At 40.7% G+C, this 20,342-nt stretch overlaps 1 pseudogene; it reads right to left on the reverse strand.

Annotated features, from left to right (window-relative positions):
• Positions 1 to 10,104: 10,104 nt before the first annotated feature.
• LOC100010085 (unconventional prefoldin RPB5 interactor-like) lies at positions 10,105 to 11,954 on the reverse strand (annotated as a pseudogene).
• Positions 11,955 to 20,342: the final 8,388 nt, after the last annotated feature.

The following is a 20,342-nucleotide window of genomic DNA, read 5'->3' on the forward strand; positions in this document are numbered from 1 at the left end:
GGATGAATAGCCCATTGAGCTAATCCATCAGAATGTATACCTTGGACAAATGCTCTAGGTGAGCCATAAATTGGGCCCTAAACTGTACAGTGCTCTTTCTTAGTCCCAAGTTTCTACCTAAAACAAGCATACTTACAAAAACCCTAATCTTATTCCAAATCATGGACTTCCAAAGTCTCCAAAGAATTAAAGTTGAAGGTCACCCAAGAAACAATGGAGAGATAGGCATAGAGTTGGCATTTAATGTTTATTAATTAAGTTTGATTCTAGTAGTGTAAAGTTGATTTGTTGGCTCCTTCCTTCTTTAGTTCCTTCTTCCCTTCCTCCCTCTTTCCATTCTTCCTTTCTCCTTTCTGTCTTCCCTCTTTCTTTTTTTTCAAACCCTTACCTTCCACCTTAGAATCAATACTATGTATTGGTTCCAAAGTAGAAGAGTGGTAAGAGCTGGGCAATGGGGGTTAAGTGACTTGCCTGGGAAGACAGCTGGGAAGTATCTAAGGTCAAACTTGAACCTAGGACCTACCATCGCTAGAACTGGGTCTCTATCCACTGAGTCATGTAGCTGTCTCTCTCTTATTCTTCCTCTCTCCTTTCTGTCTTCCCTTCTTCCCTTTCTCCTTTCCTTCCTATATCTTTCTCACCTTCCTTTTTCCCTTCTCTCCTTCCTCCTTTCCTTCTCTCTTTTTTTCTCCTATTTATTATTAGTTTGGAATTATGATTTCATTCATTCAAGGAACCCCATAAGGGACTTCCTCCAAAAATGTGGATCAACAACTCCTCTGTAATGTATAAACTTAGAGAATTGTTTGGAGATACGTCCAGGTTAAATAAATCACCCTGGGCCACACTGCCTGGATGTGGCAGAGGTGGATGGAACTTGGAAGGACCTGTGTCCTCTGAATTCCCTCTTCTCTAGGCACTGCTCCATGCTGTCTCTTTAAGCCACAAGGAAAAATTTCTCAGGAGGCTTTTCCATTTTTGATGACCTGGCGGTACTGCAAACATAAAGGATCCCTCTCCACAATCTGTGGAGTGCTGGCTTCATGGCCCAGAGAAGCTTGTCAACAGCTCTTGTGGGAGTTAGTTATTCAGGAAGTTTTTTCAACAGACTCATAGCAAAATTTCTCTGATACAAAATGTAACCCGGGGAGGAGGGCATTCAGAGATTTTGCTTTCAAGCTGTCGGAGGCCCTGGAGATCCAGAGTTGGTGGTGTTGGTGCGTGACCCTGGGCAGCTCAGTCAGAAGGAAAGTTTGCAGCTAATAAAAGGCACCTCATTGCTCAGTTCTCTCACTCGGAGAGTTTGAGAAAACCTGGGCCACGGCTATAGAAAGAGTTGTTTTTTGTTGTTTTTTTTCTAGCCGGTACCGGAAATAACAGCCACCAAAATAAGCATTCATTGAGTGCCTACTCTACGCTGATTACTGTTTTAGAACACAGGTGCTTTAGATCTAGAAACCTCAAGGGCCATCCATCCCTCAGATTTTACAGCTAAGGCCCTCCCTGAGGGAGTAAGTACCTGAGAAGAGGCAAAGAAAGGCCTGTAACATCGGGGGAAGACAGGCCGTGGGAGAGAGGGAACATGGGGGCCATAGTTTGAGGCTAGGTGAGGGAGCAGCAAAAGAGGAAGGGAAGGAATAAACCTTCATGGAGTACCTTTTATTTTATAGGGCTAGGCACTATGCTAAGCCCTTTTCAATTATGATCTTACTTGGTTCCCACAACAACCATGGGAGGTATTATCTTTATTTTACAACTGGGGAAACTGAGGAAGTTTAAGTGATTTCCCCAGGATCACATAGCTAGTAAATATCTGAGTTGAGATTTAAATTCAGGTCTTCCAGACTCCGGGTCTAAAGCTCTCTCCACTGTACCACCAAGAGATCTTAGGGATTTGTGTTTGGTCATCTGCTCCTGAGCATTCTTACAAATGATGGATAAAGCCATAGATGGCACACTTGTCAGATTTGAGAATGACCCAAAGCTAGGATGGAAACTAAAATTACTCATGGTGAAATTATAATCCCAAAAGGTTGGGATATTGGGCCAAATCTAACATAATGACATTTATTTTTTTTTTACTGGACTTGGGATTTTAGCAATGGACATTAGTGAGGAATTTCCTCTTCCACCTTCTCTCTTCCTGATTAGAACAGCATCTTCTGATCTTATTAGAACAGCATCTTCTCATCCAGCTATCTAGGGCACTGTGCCATTTACCCAGGGCCACTGGCTATATATCAGAGGTGGGATTTGAACTAGATCTTTCCCACTTCAAGGCTGACACTCCAGCCACTATGCCTTTCTGCTTCTCATAAAATTAAATCGGTAAAAATGTAAACTCTTGAATTTCGTCAAATCAACTTCATAAGTACAAGAGAGGAAAGACTCTGTTAAAAAGCAGTTGATGTGAAAAAATACCTGGGATTTAGTGTCCTGTGAACTCAATACAGATCACTAGTGGAATATGGGAATAAAGAAAGCCAGTGCTGCTTGGGCTGTTTTTGTTGCTGCCGTTGTTGCCAGTAAGAAATCTCCCTCTAGAATGCAGATCAGCAGCTATTCTACAACTTACAGACTTAGAAGCATTACCTGGGTCAGTGGAAGGGTAAGTGACTTGCCCAAGGTAATCAAAGGACAACTCAGGCCACCCTGCCTTCAAGACTGGCTCTCCATCCACTACATGGATCTGCCTTGCTAGGTTGCATTAATCCAAGATTAGAGAGGGGATTGATATTTTTGTTGTGCTTGCTCTGATCACACATCTTGAGGACTGGTTCAGTTCCAAGTGTCACCTCTTTGGAGGACATTCTTCTGCTGAATTTGTCCAGAGGAAGACAACCAAAGCGGGGAAAGAGCCTCCTGCTCTATGAGGACTGCACAAAGGAACTGGGGATGCTTAGTGCTGAGCAGAGAACACTCAGGGGACACAGCGGTCACTTGAAGTATTTGAAAGAATTTCATGTGGAAGGGGAGCTCGTAAGTGGCTCTATGGATTGAGAGGCAGGTTTAGAGATGGGAGGTCTTAGATTCAAATATAGCTTCTGACATTTCCTAGCTGTGTGACCCTGGGCAAGTCACAACCCCCATTGTCTAGCCCTTACTGCTCTTCTGGCTTAGAACCAATACACAGTATAAATTCTAAAATGGAAGTTAAGGGTTTTAGAAAAAAAAAAAGAATATCATATGGAAGAATAATTATACTCATTCTGTTTGGCTCCATGGGGCAGAACAAGGAGTCATGATTGGGTGTTGTAATCAAGGCTTCATGTAAGGAAAAAATCCTTAACAATTAGCATTCTCCAAAAGTGGAAGAGGCTGCTTTGGGAGATACTGGGTTTCTTGTCATTAAAGAGCTCTATGATCACTCATTTCATTTGTTATGGGGTGGGAAACAAGGAGGAATCTCCTTCAAGATCGACCTGAGTTTGGAGACAAAGCATCTGGGTCTAAATCTGGCTCTCTCTTCACTTTAGTACCTCTAAGACCTGGACAAGCCCCAACTTCTCAGGGCCTTAGTTTCTTCATCTGTAAAATAAGGACATAAATGAATGATTTCTAAGGTGTCTAAAAATCTGCCATTATAACTGTGAGATCATGTGTGTATATCAGTGGGTGTATAGGAATACTTAAGGGACCCTAAGTGTGGAAACTCTCTCTATGACTAGAGATCACAACCAGTCTATGATTTAGTAGATCAGCCCGAGGGAGTTTCCTAAGGGTTTGGAAGGGGCCACTTGTCAGTAGTGAGATTTGAACAAAGGTCTTCCTGACTCTGTGTGTGTGTGTGTGTGTGTGTGTGTGTGTGTGTGTGTGTGTGTGTGTGTGTGTGTGTGTGTTAGGATCAGGTTATACTGTAAACAAGAAAAATAAATCCTCATGAAGAGTTCAAGTCAGCTCCTTTCAGTTTTTCTCCCCCATCCCTCCATTCCCCCAAAAGAATTATTCCTAGACAGTGTTCCCAGCCACTCACAAATACAGCTCTGGCTTCTCTGAAGCTGGAAGCATTCAGATGGCTGAGGGATGGTCCTGGGGAGCTCTCGACAAACTAAACTCTTTATTCCTATCAGGAAGGACCCTTCCAGAGTAATACATGGACAGTTACTTGACCCAGAGATCATTAGCAGATCTCATGTCTATTATTCCCTATCTCAAGGTCAACTACCCCACCTATTTGGTTCACTTTCATTTAAGGGGGCAGAATTTTTTTGGAGGGGGGTAAAAGGGTGGAGTTGGGAAGGTCAGTACAGAAAGGGCAGCACGTAATGTAGGCAGAGGCATCCCTGGGAAGATTCTGGCTGAGAGTTCTGTTTGGAGGCTGCCTAAAAGACAGCAGATGGAAGAGGGATGATTGCCTGGGAATCTCTGCAGGTGATTCACAGAGCACCTGGGAATGCTGCCTGCCCCCTAACAATAGCAGGAATGGATGTCAAATGATTAATACCTCACCATTGCCCTTCCCAGTTCCTGAAGAAGATCTCTACAGGGTGTTCCAAAAGTCTTAATGCTGTTTTCTGTTGCTACTAAAGTTTAAAATTGCACTAAGACATTTGGGATCTGCCATATAGTTGAGGGTTTGGAAGGGAGAAGGGGATGCTCATTTTCATTTTTCCACACGTCTTAATACTGGCTTCCAATGCCAAGAACACTATGTCTTCCCCCTTCCTTTGTCCTTTGAGTCAATTCTGTTCTATTCTTAGATTAGTAAGGATGGTGGAGCAGAGATCTCGAATCATATGCTGGATCCATGATCAGTCTCAGACAGATCTGCTTACCTCCTCCATCACCATAACAAGGACTAACTAAATAGGAGATCTCAGGGTGGGCAGGGGACACTAATGTGACATCAAAGAAAGAACCCCAGATTTGGAATCAAACAAACTCTTCAAATACTACCAACTATTTACTAGTGGCAAGGCACCAGTTAACCTGTGTAGACCTCACTTTCCTTATTCATAAAATGAGTGGGTTAGACAAGCTGAGGGAGGCAATGTGGTACCCAGAATGGAAAGTGCTGGAATAATCTGGAGTGAGAAGAGAAGCTAGGTGAGAATCCTGCTACATGCTACCTGTATTACTAAGGCAGTTGGTATCAAAGTGGACAAGGAACCTAGGCCTGGAGTCAGGAAGTCCCGAGTTCAAGTTCAGCCAAAGATACTAGCTGTATGACCCTGAGCAAGTCATTTAACCATTGTTTTCCTTACTTTTCTCAACCACAAAATGGGAATAATAAAAGCATCTTTCTCCTAGGGTTATAAAAATCAAATGAGATCTTACATGAAAAACACTTAGCCCAGTGCCTGACATAGTAGGTACTTTAAAAAATGCCTGATTTCTTCCTTTAGAGGCTAAAACTATAGAAAGGTATAACTCTACACACTTTGACATATTTCTAGGGGCTAGCTCTCTCCCCCCCTCTAAAGCTTGACCATCTCTGATGTCTTCCTTCTCTAACCAAGGAAACACTCTGGAAGTTGTTTGTCCCCCTCATGTGATTTCCAGTCACATCCATGCTACTGAAACCAGTACTGGCTTACCAAAGTCTGGCCATGTAGTCTGGTGTACCTAATTAGGCTTCACCACAGCACGGAGGAGGAACAGCTTCCCAACCCCAGCATGTGATTTGCACATGCTCTGAATGGGGAGGGCTGATGATAAGCTTGTAGGACACTTTCTTGAGAGAATGAACCCATCAAGTAGTATTTGTGGTAGTGATGAATTCTCTCCAAACCACCCCCTCCTCCCCACATCCCTCTTTTGGAAACATGGCCAGAGTAAAACTTCAGACCAAGAACTGTCTACCAATTCCTTCCAAGCTATAATTAAGGGGGAAAGCTCACTTACCATTCTTGAGATTGGCATAATCAATTCTATCCCAGGGCAACCCTCTGGAACGCTATAGATCCATCTCAGAATTAATGTTGTTCATTAACAAAATTTCTTTTGTCTCAAATTTCTGGGCACAGACTGACTTCTTTTTTTGGAGTGGACATTCCCTGCCAACCAGCTAACTGCTGGGTCTTGTAGCTATATGACGAGGTAAAGGTAGATAGACCCTCCAAATAAAGCACAGTGGAAGGAGGGCTGGATATGGAATGAGGACCTTGGTTCAAATCCCATTTCCTCTTTCCCACTTACACATTATATGACTTATGGCAACTCATTTAAATTCACAAAACCTCCATTTCCTCATCTGTGTAAAGGTGAGCTAAAAGCTCCATTGGAGCACATGTAAAAGGCCAGGAATGTGGCTTGGGAGGTTGGAAAAATAAATGATCTTTTTTGGCAGTTTCAGCTTTGTCTCTGCCTTTCCCCCATCCATCTATGTGAGAAAATGAAAAGGGTTTTGGAATTAAGAAAATGGAGGAACTCTAAACCCCACAGCTTTCTGGTAGCTGTTGGGCTGGGTAATCATGAGGCACAGGATACCCTTGAGAGATTAAAATTAGGAGGATTATGGAATGCTTACCAAAAGCTAGAATGGAGTCTCCAAAAGATAAATGCAGTCCCCTGGACCAGAGAGTTTAGTCCAAAGAAATATTAATATCTTACTGGGAAATATGATATTAAAAATTACCTAAAAGCATTGGGTGTCTGGTACTAAGCTGCAATGTGTCCTAATGAATTGATCACCTGGAGCTATTCTGTTAAGAGGTGAAATGACTTATAACCAAGACTTGGTAAAGAAACAGAAAGATCATTCCTTAAAAAAGAGAGAGAGAGAAAGGGGATTTCTCTCTTCTTCTCCACTCTTCTCCAGTTCTAGGGCTGAGACAATTTTGGCTGCTTTCCTACACACACACACACACACACACACACCCCTTTTGACCTAAAAGACCATGATATTCTTATGAGAAAAGAGACAAGATCATCCAGATAAAGTCATTTGACCAGTAGGTCACAGCATCTGATAAAAGTGACTCATCCAACAAAACAGCAATTATCTTAGCAGTAGCCAGCAAGTGGCATGGGTAGGTGATGCAGCGAATAAGAGAAGATGAGTTGAAATCCAGTCTCAGACACTTGGTAGCTACACAGTCCTGGGAAATTCATTTAAACTCTGTTTGCCTCAGTTTCCTCTTCTGTCAAATAAGCTAGAGAAGAAAATGGCAAAGCCCTCTAGTACCTTTGCCAAGAAAACCCCAAATAGGGTCACAAAGAGTTGGAAACAACTGAAACAGCTGAACAACAACACCCAGCAAGTGTATCTGGCTGAGACTCTGTATCCTGCAAAGACCCAAGGAGAAGAGCCAGAAGAAAATTACAGGAATCGCTGGAAGACATCAGCAGCTCTATAGTGTCAGCCCTATGAGCTACCCCCTTAGTACTTGTTCCCTGGACACACATTTCCCCACGTGTGCCCTTCCATGCAAACACCCTGACTTCGTGTGTTCCCTATGTGTGAGTCTCTGCATGCATGCTCCCTAAGTGTCTCCCCATTGACAACGTGTGCATTTGTGGGAGAACATGCTCTAGCTTTATGAGGGAAAGACTTTATTGCTGCTTTTCCTACTGTGTTATTTCACAGGCTGACTACTAAAACGCAAACCCATTGGTGAGAGCATGTGAACTATGGCTTGGTGAGGTGGGGGCTTCTCCTCTGGGGAGAAGTTGCTTGGAGAGGTGGGGGGTGTTTCTAAGCATGACATTTGTAGAAGGAGGGGTTAGATGAGCTGGCCTCTAAAGGCTCTTCTAGCTCTAAGTATTAAATAATCCTGTGATCCTTGGAGTTTGGAATGGCATCTTCCTTCCCCAGAGAAGGGATTCTCTGTACAAGCTAAGTTGGCAGCATTCAAGTTTTGCTTGAGGTTGGCACATAGGCCATCAGAAATCATCTGAATACCAACCTGCCAAGCTCAGGCAGTCCTGTGGTTCAGGGATTTATTACTAACAGAAGAAAGAAAAGAGAAGCTATTTCCTTAACCCTAAGATGCCAGCTATAAAGTGAACAGACATTCACTGGGAAAGGCTAGGGAGCTGACCCAATTAGTCTGCTGCCTCATCCTCCAGCCAGTGTTCTTGCCTGCTCCCTGGGCCTGGGCAGTACAACCTCTTCTGCTATCAGGAGCAGGTGCCAAATTTGGGTGGGGAATTTCCCAGCCTAGCCTTGAGGTCTGACGCTGCCATGGCAGCTGTAGTCGGGGAAGGCAATCACCACTTAGCTGCAGCTTTAGTAAAGGGAGAGAGAGGCCCCTCTTGGCCTCAGCTTTCTCAGGGACGAGGCCATCCATCTCCTGGGAAATAGAGCCTCCTCCTACTACCCCGGAGGGAAGCTTTATGGTGGGTGACCTAGAGCCCCAAGCTGCTGCTGCTGTTCTTTTGGTTGTGGGAACTGCTTGGAATCTTTCCCAAATGCTTTCTGCTCTAATCCTGTAGCTCCAAACATGAGCTGCATTTGCAATGGATCCAATAAGTAACCAGAACTATAGGCCTGGGGAAGGGCCAAGGAATGCCCGATGCTCTTGCTCTCAAATGGCCATTATTGTTGAATATTGCAAGCTGAGGGAAGTAACGTGAACAGAGGTTGTGACACAGAAACAGATTAGATAGCATTAATTTAGATACAAGCCAGGCCCCTAAAGGCACTGGTGGGCTCCAGGAAAAGGCAGGAAAGCAAGATGGAGACTTCACATCAGTTGCCAGAGTCCATGGAGGTCACTGTACTGTACCTCATAACCATGACTTCACTGATGACAGCAGGTGCTTCCTGACTGGAGCCTGGTCATATGGCTCATTCTCTCCTGTCTCCTTCTATTCCTTTCCCTTCTCAGCCTCTTTCTATTACAGAAGACTACTGAATAATCAGAGATTTCACATTCCTTGAGAAAAGAGTCACTTTAAAAAATCTTTAAGTCTTTCATTTCCTCTCTCTCTTCCTCCTCTTCCCTAACTTCCTCTCCTCTCTTCTCCACATCTCTCCTCACTCCATCTCCTCTCTCCTGCAATCCACAAGATACTCCAACCTCTGATGCAATGGGATCAGAAAAGAGGGCATCCCTCAGTCTGGACCTCACTCCCATGGAGACTGAGGGAATGGTGGCCTTTGGGAGGGAAAGTGACAGGACCCTTTGGGATATTGGTTTGGGAGTAGTTTCTCTAGGCAACAGCACAGGCTTGTGGAAGCCCATGAAGCAAGATACAAGGCTAATGACTGCCAAGGGGAGAGAATCCCCCCACCCCCAGTGAGGAAGTACCCTCCTCCAGATGATATCAATGCCCTGGGGCAAAACTCTTGTCAGTCCACATTTATCATAGCTCTGCTAGCAATCATGTGCTGAACCTTGAAATAGCATTGATATGGAGCCAGAAATTGGAAAAAAATAGTATTTGAATGTGAAAATAGGACTACTTTCAAAAATACTTATCTTCCTGGGTAGCTTTAGGCACTTTATAGATATTATCACATTTGATCTTCACAACAATTCTGGGAGGTAGATACTATTATAATCTCCATTTTATAGCTGAAGCAAGTGAGGTAGACAGAGGTTAAGTGACTTGTTCAATGTCACACGGCTAGAAAGGGTCTGAAACTAGATTTGAAATCAAATATTTCTAATTTCTAGACCCAGAGCTCTATCTATTGTGCTACCAAGTTGCCTCAAAAGGGTTAGCAGATCTAGGTCTTGGAGTATGCCAGCTCAGGTAGTGAATTTGGTCTTTAAGAGAAGAGATTGTTGTGGACATACAATTCCTTTTGGATGATAACAATGATGAGATGGAGAATGAAAATGGTAACTCTAGAGCTATCCCCCAATCAATGAAAAGTCAAGGCGGGAAGAGGGAAGAAGAGGCCCAGTACATTTGTATTGACTTTACAAGCAGAAGATCTGAGTTCAAATCCTATTTCTTCCACTATGTAACTTTGGATATCACTTAACCCCTTTGGACCTCAGTTTCCTTATGTGTGAAAAGAGAGGATTGGACCAGATGGACTCAAAATTTCCTTTCCATACCAAATGTCATCAAATACTCCTCTGAAAGGTGTTTAGTTCAATTCCCACATCTTTGCATGGGTAATAAATGCTCCAGACATACTTCTCCCATGTGTACAACACTTCTAACAGCCTAGGCGGAGGGATATTTTTAGCAAAAAGAATAGTAGTTAAGGCAAGGTGGAGAGTTTCTTAAAGAAGGTTTCTGAATGTGTCAGAACCCTGATGCTAAATTTATTCCTGAGTCATTTTCTTAGAGCAGGAGGCCCTGTGGGAGAAAGTGAAAGAGGATGTCACAAGCCAAGGTCTGGAGTTTTCTTTTTCTTTTCTTTTTTTTTCTTTTTTTGTAAATATGTCTTGATTATACATCAGAGTGGAGTTCAAAGAGTATGGCTTTAGAAAAGGTTCTGACACCAGAAATTTTCCTCTGGTTTCTCCTCTATTCAGAGAACTTCCTAAAAATCTAGAGCCTAATTCCATCTTTTCTCAAACAATGTTCATCCTCTTAACTCTTAAGAAATTGGAAATATCTATTCATTTACTTTTTGCAGGACCTAGAATGCTTAGCACTTTATTCATCATGCTTCTTGGTGGTGATGCTAATTCAACTCACAGTTCCTTCCCTTTTTTTTCAAGAATTCAAACATTTATTTTTTATTTTTTTAAATATAACTGATAAAGAGGTAAAAATAACTTGCTGCCAAAATAACACAGGATGCATTACTCCTAACTACTTGTATGTGGCATTCATAACAAATTGCAAAACTGTGCTTTAAGATGCAAATTTCCATTTTCTAGGCAGGCCTAGTTTCTCTGTTGCAATATGGCAGCTTTGAATTTTGAAATCCTTTTTGTAGTTTCTTCTGATACTTCTGTCAAAACTTCTTTTCACTCAGGTATGGTTGGTAATGCAGGATGAACAGTGATTGGGTGTGGTATTATAAGAGATAAAAGTTCTTTTTCTATTATAATTCCAGAAAAAGCCTCAAGTTTTCCTGATAGGGATAACAGTTTTTTTCTGATGATTTTCATGCTCATCCTCTTCTTCCTCCAAAATCCCTTCACTAGCATCACTGCAGGCAGCCTCATCATGACTAAGGCTCCTTATCCCTCCTCACCGGTCCTCAAGCTCAGCAGCACTGCTTTCACTGGTGTCAATGCATACACTATTCTCTCTGCTCCCGACTTCAAAATTGATTTATGAGGGGCATGTTCTCCATTCACAACATCAACAAAGACTATAGACATCAGTAAGAGTTCTGATATTAGGAAGTTCTGTAATAGAATGGCTACTGTTGCCATTGCTATTCCTCCTTTATGTTTGGCTTCTTCTTTCTTTTCACTGAATTTTAAAGTATTATTCTTTTCAGTATTTATTCTTACCATCTTAAGTTCAACTGTGTGAGAAAAATATATAGTTGGCACAGAATTATCTTCAACTCCTAAATTATCATCATCATCATCATCATCATCATCATCATCATCATCATCATCATAAGAACTTGAACCTGACTTCTGGGTAAACATGGCAGCAATCTAGACGTGAATCACTTCCTCTCTCCGGCACCAAATGAAATAGACTACCTCAAAAGAGCATAAAAATCATCCTTGGAAGAACGGAGGGACTCTCCAGTATGCCACAGCAACGAAAGTATGTGGGGAGTGAACATTTTCACACTATAAGAAGGAGGAAAAGCTCACACAAAAACGTGAACTGAGTTCCCCTTACCCCACTTCCCCCACAAAACCAGAGTAGAGGCTCAGAGCACCCACTGGGGACAGCAAGTGAGTGAGGAACATCTCTGTGTGTGGAGGCACACCAGGGTCCTTGGGATCTAAGGAAGACTTCTAGGGAAATACCTCTCAGGGCTGTTTCACTGGAGAAACCTGCGCATGCAGACCACGGGGGCCCTTGAAAACTGCAAACGGTGTGGAGTCTTGAGAAACTGTAGAAACTGCCTAAGGCCAAAGCTCCACTCCTCTCTGTAGTGGGGGAGGGGGGCACGCCAGGGTCCTTGGAAACTGACAGGGACTAGCAGAGATCTACCCCTCTGAGCGGTTTTACAGGAGATTCCTGCACACCGGAGAGAAGAGCACGGGGGTGGGTGCGCTAACAAACCATGGAGGCTGAGAAGAACTAGTCGGAGGCAACTTAAATCCACAGAAAACCCGCCCATATCACCCAGACCCCAGACCAAAAAGGAAAGAGAAAACCACCAAAGGGATGGCTCACTCTGCCCAAGATCAACCCTCCAAGAAGAAAGAGGAAAAATTGACTATTGAAAATTTTTATGGGGGGAAAACCCAGGCAACAGAAGAAAAAGAGGATGAAATTCAAACAAAATCAAAACATGCCCCCCAAAATGGAAATTATCCACAAGCTCTGGAAGAACTCAAAATGGAGCTTATCCAAAAGATGGAAACCTTCTGGCAAGAAAAATGAGAAAAAATTCAGAAAGAGGTCAGCAGCCTGACAGACAAGACAGCAAAATTGGAGAAAGCACTGGAGGCCACAAACAGAAGGGCAGGCCAAACTGAAAAGCAAAACCAGTCCTTAAAGACCAGAATTAAGCAACTGGATGACAATGATCTTGCAAAACAGCAAGAAATAATAAAGCAAAGTCAAAAATTAATGAATTAGAAGAAGACATAAAATCTCAATGACAAGGTGACAGACCAGGAAAACAGAAGAAGGAGAAACAACTTGAGAATCATTGGTCTACCCAAAAAAACAGAGATAAACAAAAATCTCAATGCCATACTACAAGAAATCATCGAAGAAAATTCCCCTAATGTTCTCGAGCAAGGGGGTAAAATAGGAATAGAAAGGGTTCATAGAACACCCTCTATACTAAATCCCCAAAAGACAACCCCCAGGAATGTAATCACCAAATTCAAGAGCTTCTAATCTAAGGGGAAATACAAGAAGCCAAGAAGAGGCACTTCAGATATAGAGGAGCTCCCATAAGGATCACACATGACCTAGCAGGGAACACGCTAAGAGACCACAAATCATGGAATACGATATTCACAAAGGCAAGAGAAATGGGTCTCCAACCAAGAATCAGCTACCCATCAAAACTTACTATATACTTCCAAGGGAAAGTATGGGCATTCAACAAAATAGAAGACTTCCAAGTATTTGCAAAGGAAAGACCAGAACTCAGTGGAAAGTTTGACATCCAAACACAAAGAGCAAGAGAAACATTAAAATGTAAATATGAAAGAAAGGGAAAAGGAGAAAAATGTTATCTTTTTCTTTTATTCAAACTCTCTTCTAAAAGGACTACATTTATATCAAATTATATATATATTAATATGTGGGGAAAATGTAATGTGTAACTCTCAAAAATCATATGCATCATTAGAGTAGTTAGAAGAATCACGCATAGGGAAAGATTGGGGCATCAAAACAATATGGAGAAAGGGGGGAAAGAAAGAAAAAGGGAGGAGGGAATCGTTGATGGTGCTAAGATATACTTCAAGAAATAGAAAAAAACAAAATAGAATAATCTTTCTCACACAAAGATACACATGGGAAGGGGAGGGGAAGAATTTTTCTATAAGAAGGAGAGGAAGAGAGTGCGAATTGGTATTACTTAAACCTTACTCTCAGTGAAATCAACCTGAGAAGACAGAACATCTAGATACATTGGGATCTTGAATTCTATCTTATCCAACAGGGTAAGAGAGAAGGGGAAATTAAGGAGGGGGAGGGAGGAGGAAGTATAAAAAGGGAGGGGAGGAGAGGTGGGAGGGGGAGGGAAGAAAAAGGGAGGGACTAGAAAGGGAAGCATATCAAGGGAGGAGACTAGGGGGACTGATCAAAAGTAAATCACTGGTTTAAAGGGTTATAGCTAAAGAAGAAAGGTCAGAATTAGGGGAGGATATCAAAATGCCAGGGAATCCACAAGAGACAATCATAACTTTGAACGTGAATGGAATGAACTCACCCATAAAACATAGAAGAATAGTAGAATGGATTAGAATCCAAAACCCTACCATATGTTGTCTTCAAGAAACACACATGAGGCAGGTTGATACTCACAAGGTCAGAATTAAAGGATGGAGTAAGACCTTTTGGGCCTCAAATGATAGAAAGAAGGCAGGAGTTGCAATCATGATATCTGAAAAAGCCAAAGCAAAAGCAGACCTGATTAAAAGTGATAGGGAAGGTAAATATATTCTGTTAAAAGGGAGTATAGACAATGAGGAAATATCACTAATCAAGATATATGCATCAAATCGTATAGCACCCAAATTTCTAATGGAGAAACTAGGAGAACTAAAGGAGGAAATAGACAGTAAAACCATATTAGTGGGAGACCTGAACCAACCACTATCAAATTTAGATAAATCAAATCAAAAATAAATAAGAAAGAGGTAAAAGATGTGAATGAAATCTTAGAAAAATTAGAGTTAATAGACATATGGAGAAAAATAAATAGGGACAAAAAAGAATACATCTTCTTCTCAGCACCACATTACACATTCACAAGGATTGATCATACACTAGGTCACAAAAATATGGCATACAAATGCTCAAAAGCATAAATAATAAATGCAACACTTTCAGATCATAAGGCAATAAAAATAATGATCAGTAACAGTACGTGGAAAACCAAATCAAAATTAATTGTAAATTAAACAACATGATACTCCAAAATCTTTTAGTTAGAGAAGAAATCATAGAAACAATTAATAATTTCATCGAGGAAAATGACAACAGTGAGACATCCTTTCAAACCTTATGGGATGCAGCCAAAGCAGTACTCAGAGGAAAATTCATATCACTGAGTGCATATATTAACAAACTAGGGAGAGCAGAGATCAATGAATTGGAAATGCAAATAAAAAAACTGGAAAGCGAACATATTAAAACCCCCCAGAAGAAAACCAAACTAGAGATCCTAAAAATTAAGGGAGAAATTAATAAAATCAAGTGATAGAACTATTGAACTAATAAATAAGACTAGAAGCTGGTACTTTGAAAAAACAAAAAAATAGACAAAGTATTGGTCAATCTAATTTAAAAAAGGAAAGAAGAAAAGCAAATTAACAGCATCAAAGATGAAAAGGGGGACAGCACCTCCGATGAAGAGGAAATCAAGGCAATCATTAAAAACTACTTTGCCCAATTATATGGCAATAAATATACCAATGTAGGCGATATGGATGAATATTTACAAAAATATAAATTGCCTAGACTAACAGAAGAAGAAATAGAATTCTTAAATAATCCCATATCAAAAAAAGAAATCCAACAGGCTATCAAAGAACTTCCTAAGAAAACATCCCCAGGGCCTGATGAATTCACAAGTGAATTCTATCAAACATTCAAAGAACAACTAATCCCAATACTATACAAATTATTTGACATAATAAGCAAAGATGGAGTTCCACCAAATTCCTTTTATGACACAAACATGGTACTGATTCCGAAGCCAGGCAGATAAAAAAATGGAGAAAGAAAAATATAGACCAATCTCCCTAATGAATATAGACGCAAAAATGTTAAATAGGATATTAGCAAAAATACATAAACAGTATATATCTAAAACCATCAGCTAATATCATCTACAATGCAGATAAACTAGATGCATTCCCAATAAGATCAGGAGTGAAACAAGGATGCCCATTATCACCTTTTATTATTTAACATTGTACTAGAAACACTAGCAGTAGCAATTAGAGAAGAAAAAGAAATTGAAGGCATTAAAATAGGCAAGGAGAAGACCAAGTTATTGCTCTTTGCAGATGACATGATGGTCTACTTAAAGAAGCCTAGAGAATCAACCAAAAAGCTAGTCAAAATAATCAACAACTTTAGCAAGGTTGCAGGATACAAAATAAACCTACATAAGTCATCAGCATTTCTATATATTTCCAACACAGCTCAGCAGCAAGAATTAGAAAAAGAAATCCCATTCAAAATCACCTTAGACAAAATAAAATACTTAGGAATCTATCTCCCGAGACAAACACAGGAACTATATGAACACAACTACAAAACACTCTCTACACAACTAAAACTAGACTTGAGCAGTTGGAAAACATTAACTGCTCATGGGTAGGATGAGCCAATGTAATAAAAATGAACATCTTACCCAAACTTATTTATCTATTTAGTGCTATACCCATTGAACTTCCAAAAAAAATTTTTTTTTACTGATTTAGAAAAAACCATAACAAAGGATCAAGGATATTCAGGGAAATAATGAAAAAAAAATAAAGGAATGTGGCCTTGCAGTCCCAGATCTCAAACTCTATTATAAAGCAGTGGTCATCAAAACAATTTGGTACTGCCTAAGAGACAGAAAGGAGGATCAGTGGAATAGACTTGGGATAAGTGACCTCAGCAAGACAGTATATGACAAACCCAAAGATCCTACCTTTGGGGACAAAAACCCACTATTTGACAAAAACTGCTGGGAAAACTGGAAGACAGTGTGGGAAAGATTAGGTTTGGATGAACACCTTACACCCTACACTAAGATAAATTCAGAATGGGTAATGACTTGAACATAAAGAAGGAAACTATAAGTAAACTAGGTGAATACAGAATATTATACATGTCACATCTTTGGGAAAGTAAAGAATTTAAAACCAAGCAAGACATAGAAAGAGTCACAAAATATAAAATAAACAATTTTAATTACATCAAATTAAAAAGTTTTGTACAAACAAAATCAATGAAACCAAAATCAGAAGGGAAGCAACAAATTGGGAAACAATTTTCATAACAAAAACCTTTGAAAAAGGTCTAATTATTCAAATTTATAAAGAGCTAAATCAATTGTACAAAAAATCAAGCCATTCTCCAATTGATAAATGGGCAAGGGACATGAACAGGCAGTTTTCAGCCAAAGAAATAAAAACTATTAATAAGCACATGAAAAAAGTGTTCTACATCTCTTATAATCAGGGAAATGCAAATCAAAACAACTCTGAGGTATCACCTCACACCTAGCAGCTTGGCTAACATGACAGCAAAGGATGCTGGAGGGGATGTGGCAAAGTCGGGAAATTAATGCTTTGCTGGTGGAGTTGTGAATTGATCCAACCATTCTGGAGGGCAATTTGGAACTATGCCCAAAGGGTGATAAAAGACTGTCTGCCCTTTGATCCAGCCATAGCTCTGCTGGGTTTGTACCCCAAAGAGATAATAAGGAAAAAGTCATGTACAAGAATATTCATAGCTGCGCTCTTTGTGGTGGCCAAAAATTGGAAAATGAGGGGATGCCCTTCAATTGGGGAATGGCTGAACAAATTGTGGTATATGTTGGTGATGGAATACTATTGTGCTCAAAGGAATAATGAACTGAAGGAATTCCATGGAGACTGGAACAACCTCCCGGAAGTGATGCAGAGCGAATGTAGCAGAGCCAGAAGAACATTGTACACAGAGACTGATACACTGTGGTGCAATCAAATGGAATGGACTTCTCCACTATTGTCAATGCAATGTCCCTGAACATTCTTCAGGGATCTAGGAGAAGAAAACACTATTCACAAGCAGAGGATAAACTATGGGAGTAAAGAACACCAAGGAAAACAACTGCTTGACTACAGGGGTTGAGAGGACATGATTTAGGAGAGACTCTAAATGAACACCCTAATGCAAATACCAACAACATGGAAATGGGTTCAAATCAAGGACACATGTGATACCCAGTGGAATCACGTGTCGGCTATGGGAGGGGTTGTGGGAGGGGGGGAGGAAAAGAAAATAATCTTTGTTTCCAAGGAATAACGTTTGAAAATGACCAAATAAAATAAGGTTTAAAAGGAAAAAAAAAGAACTTGAACCATTTAATTGACCATTGAGTAATTTCAAAATTGTAATGCCCTTTTGAAAACTGCCCTGAGTAAGAGAATCTGGTTATTCTGTGTTCCATGACATCTGTCTTTTCATCTTCCTTCTTTTCAGAAGAAGTCATATCTTCTCCATTTGCAAAGTATCAGATTTTCTATTGAGTTCACCCAAAGATCTTTCTTTCTAGTTCATCAAGTTGAGCCCATAGTTCCTTCTCACTGAGGAAGCTGTCTTTGGATTTTGAATCATCTACAAAATCTGCTTCAAATACATCTAAAGTTTTTGGTTTTGAATGAGGCTTGAGTAGTTCTGTGCTTTCCTTTAACTTCAATGTCATTTTTAATGTCTTCTCTTATATCAACAATATCACCTGCTGCATCACTCATTCTTTTTAAGTCTTCTGTGAATTCAACTCTGGATTCCAAGTTCTTCATCACTTTTTTCATACATCTAGTGCTTTTCAAACATGTTTTTTCCTATGTTCTACTAAAACTACAGCCCGCTTTGCTGAGCATTTGCAAAACCAGTTGTCCCCAAGTAAAACCGTGACTTCATTGCTACTAACAAGTTGTCATGGCATGAAGGCAAGAGGCCCAAAAGGTGCCAGAATATCATAAGAGAGTTTATCAGGCAATGTGCTGAGTCTTTCCTGAAGAGCCTCATAGTCATGCTCTACCTTCATCCAGGTGATCCCCTCTCTGCTTCCCATTTCTTCCTCATCTGTAAAATGAGGTTAGGCTCAAATGCCTCTAAAGCTCTTCTAGCTCTAGGCCTATAATGGAGAAGAGGATGTTTTAAAATGCTGTCACTGAAGAAAGTAGGCCAGTGGGAGTCAAGCAGTGTTCTTGATTGGGGAAAATTACAACTTGAAGAACACTGGGACTCCATTGCAGCATAGGGGGTGGGGAAGGCTCTGGGGGTATGCGGTGGGGGAAGGGTGGGTGGAAGGCTGCGGGGGGGGGGGGGGGGGGCAGGGGCTACTGAGTCCTAAAGTAGTATTTATGGAGGCAGTGGCTGCTCCCCAGGATGCACGTCTTGCCCCAGACTCTGCAGCTCCTCCACCTTCCTCCCTTCTTCTTGATGGCAACCACCTTTATCTCTACCCTGCACCAGTTTCCCAATGTTATAATTATTCACTAGCCTCAACAGCACATGTCACTACTGCATCTCCAAGATCTTAACCAGTGTATCCTCTTGACTAATTTTTATTTCTTATTTATCTCTTTTGCTCTCTCTGTGCCTGTGTTTCTCATTGTCTCTCTTTTGCTCTGTCTGACTGTCTTTCTCTCACACACACATTGTTCTCTTTAATCAACTGGACCTCCTCCAATCATTCATTCAATCAATCAATATACATTTATTAAGCACCAACTGTGGGCTAGGCACTATGCTAAGGGCTAGAGATATCCAGAAAGTAATATATATATATATGTATATATATATGTATATAAATATTATAATTTGTATAAAATATATAGTTCTTGCTCTCAAGGAGCTTACATTATAATAGAAGAGACAACTTGGAAATACAGGGAGGGGACTGGAAATAGGCAGACAGTGACAAAGGAGGGGGAAAGGCAGAGAGGAGAGAGAGAGACTGAGAAAGGATACAAGGGCTAAGGGAGGATATATGGTCAGTGTAAACTAAAGATAATCCATTACTTTCCTTTAACTAAAGTTGATTCCTTGCCCAGACTTGACTCCTTGGCCAGCTCCCTTATTACATCACCACACTAAGTTGTCTTGTCCCCTTGACCTTTCACCATATCATTCGTGCCAAGTCCCAATTCTGAGCAACCCTGAGTATCTTTGTTCTCTTCTTACTGACTTGTTAATGTAGGAGTAAAATTAAGTAAATACTTCTAGTATTGGAAAATATATAGGAATTTTAATAACAAATTAAAAGAGAAAGAGAGAGAGTAAAGGGAAAAAAAAAGGTTCCTCAGTCAAGTAAACAGAGCAAAAGAGCCAGAGACTCATACCTACAGCACTTAAGGAAAAACACAAGCTCTGCGGAAAAAAAGAGAGAGCCCTGCAGCATGGGTCTCAGCCCAATTTATCTCTTAAGCCTCCTTACGTAAAATGAGGATGTAACTTAAAAGGATTCTGGGAATGTAGCTCAGGTGTGGCAAAATTTCCACCTGCACAGGAACAAACAGAAGAACAGAACAATGAAGATCTGGTTTACTTCAAATTGAGGTTTATCCAACTTCTATTTAGCCCTTGACTTTCCTCAACAATGCTTTTTATTCATTTCTCATTATATAACTAACCCATTGCCCTTACCTCCTGTTCCAAACCTTCCCTGATGTCAAGTCCACACCCCTCACATTCCCTTTCCATCTGACTTGTTGCTTAAATTCAATGAAAAATGAATGCCAGGCATCAGAGATACAAAAATGAAACTACTTATCCACCTTCCCTTCAAGTAGCTTATACATTCTTCTTCCCATGCCTCAACATCATCTCTCAAAATTCTTTCTTCTTTCAAGCCTCACTTCAGGTTCTCAACCATGAAGACTTCCCTGTTTCCACTTCCTATTGTTATAGTTCTCTGTCTCCCCAAATTATATCATATTTATATATTCATACAT

The sequence above is a fragment of the Monodelphis domestica genome, chromosome 5 (genome assembly GCF_027887165.1).
Source record: "Monodelphis domestica isolate mMonDom1 chromosome 5, mMonDom1.pri, whole genome shotgun sequence".
NCBI lineage: Eukaryota > Metazoa > Chordata > Mammalia > Didelphimorphia > Didelphidae > Monodelphis > Monodelphis domestica.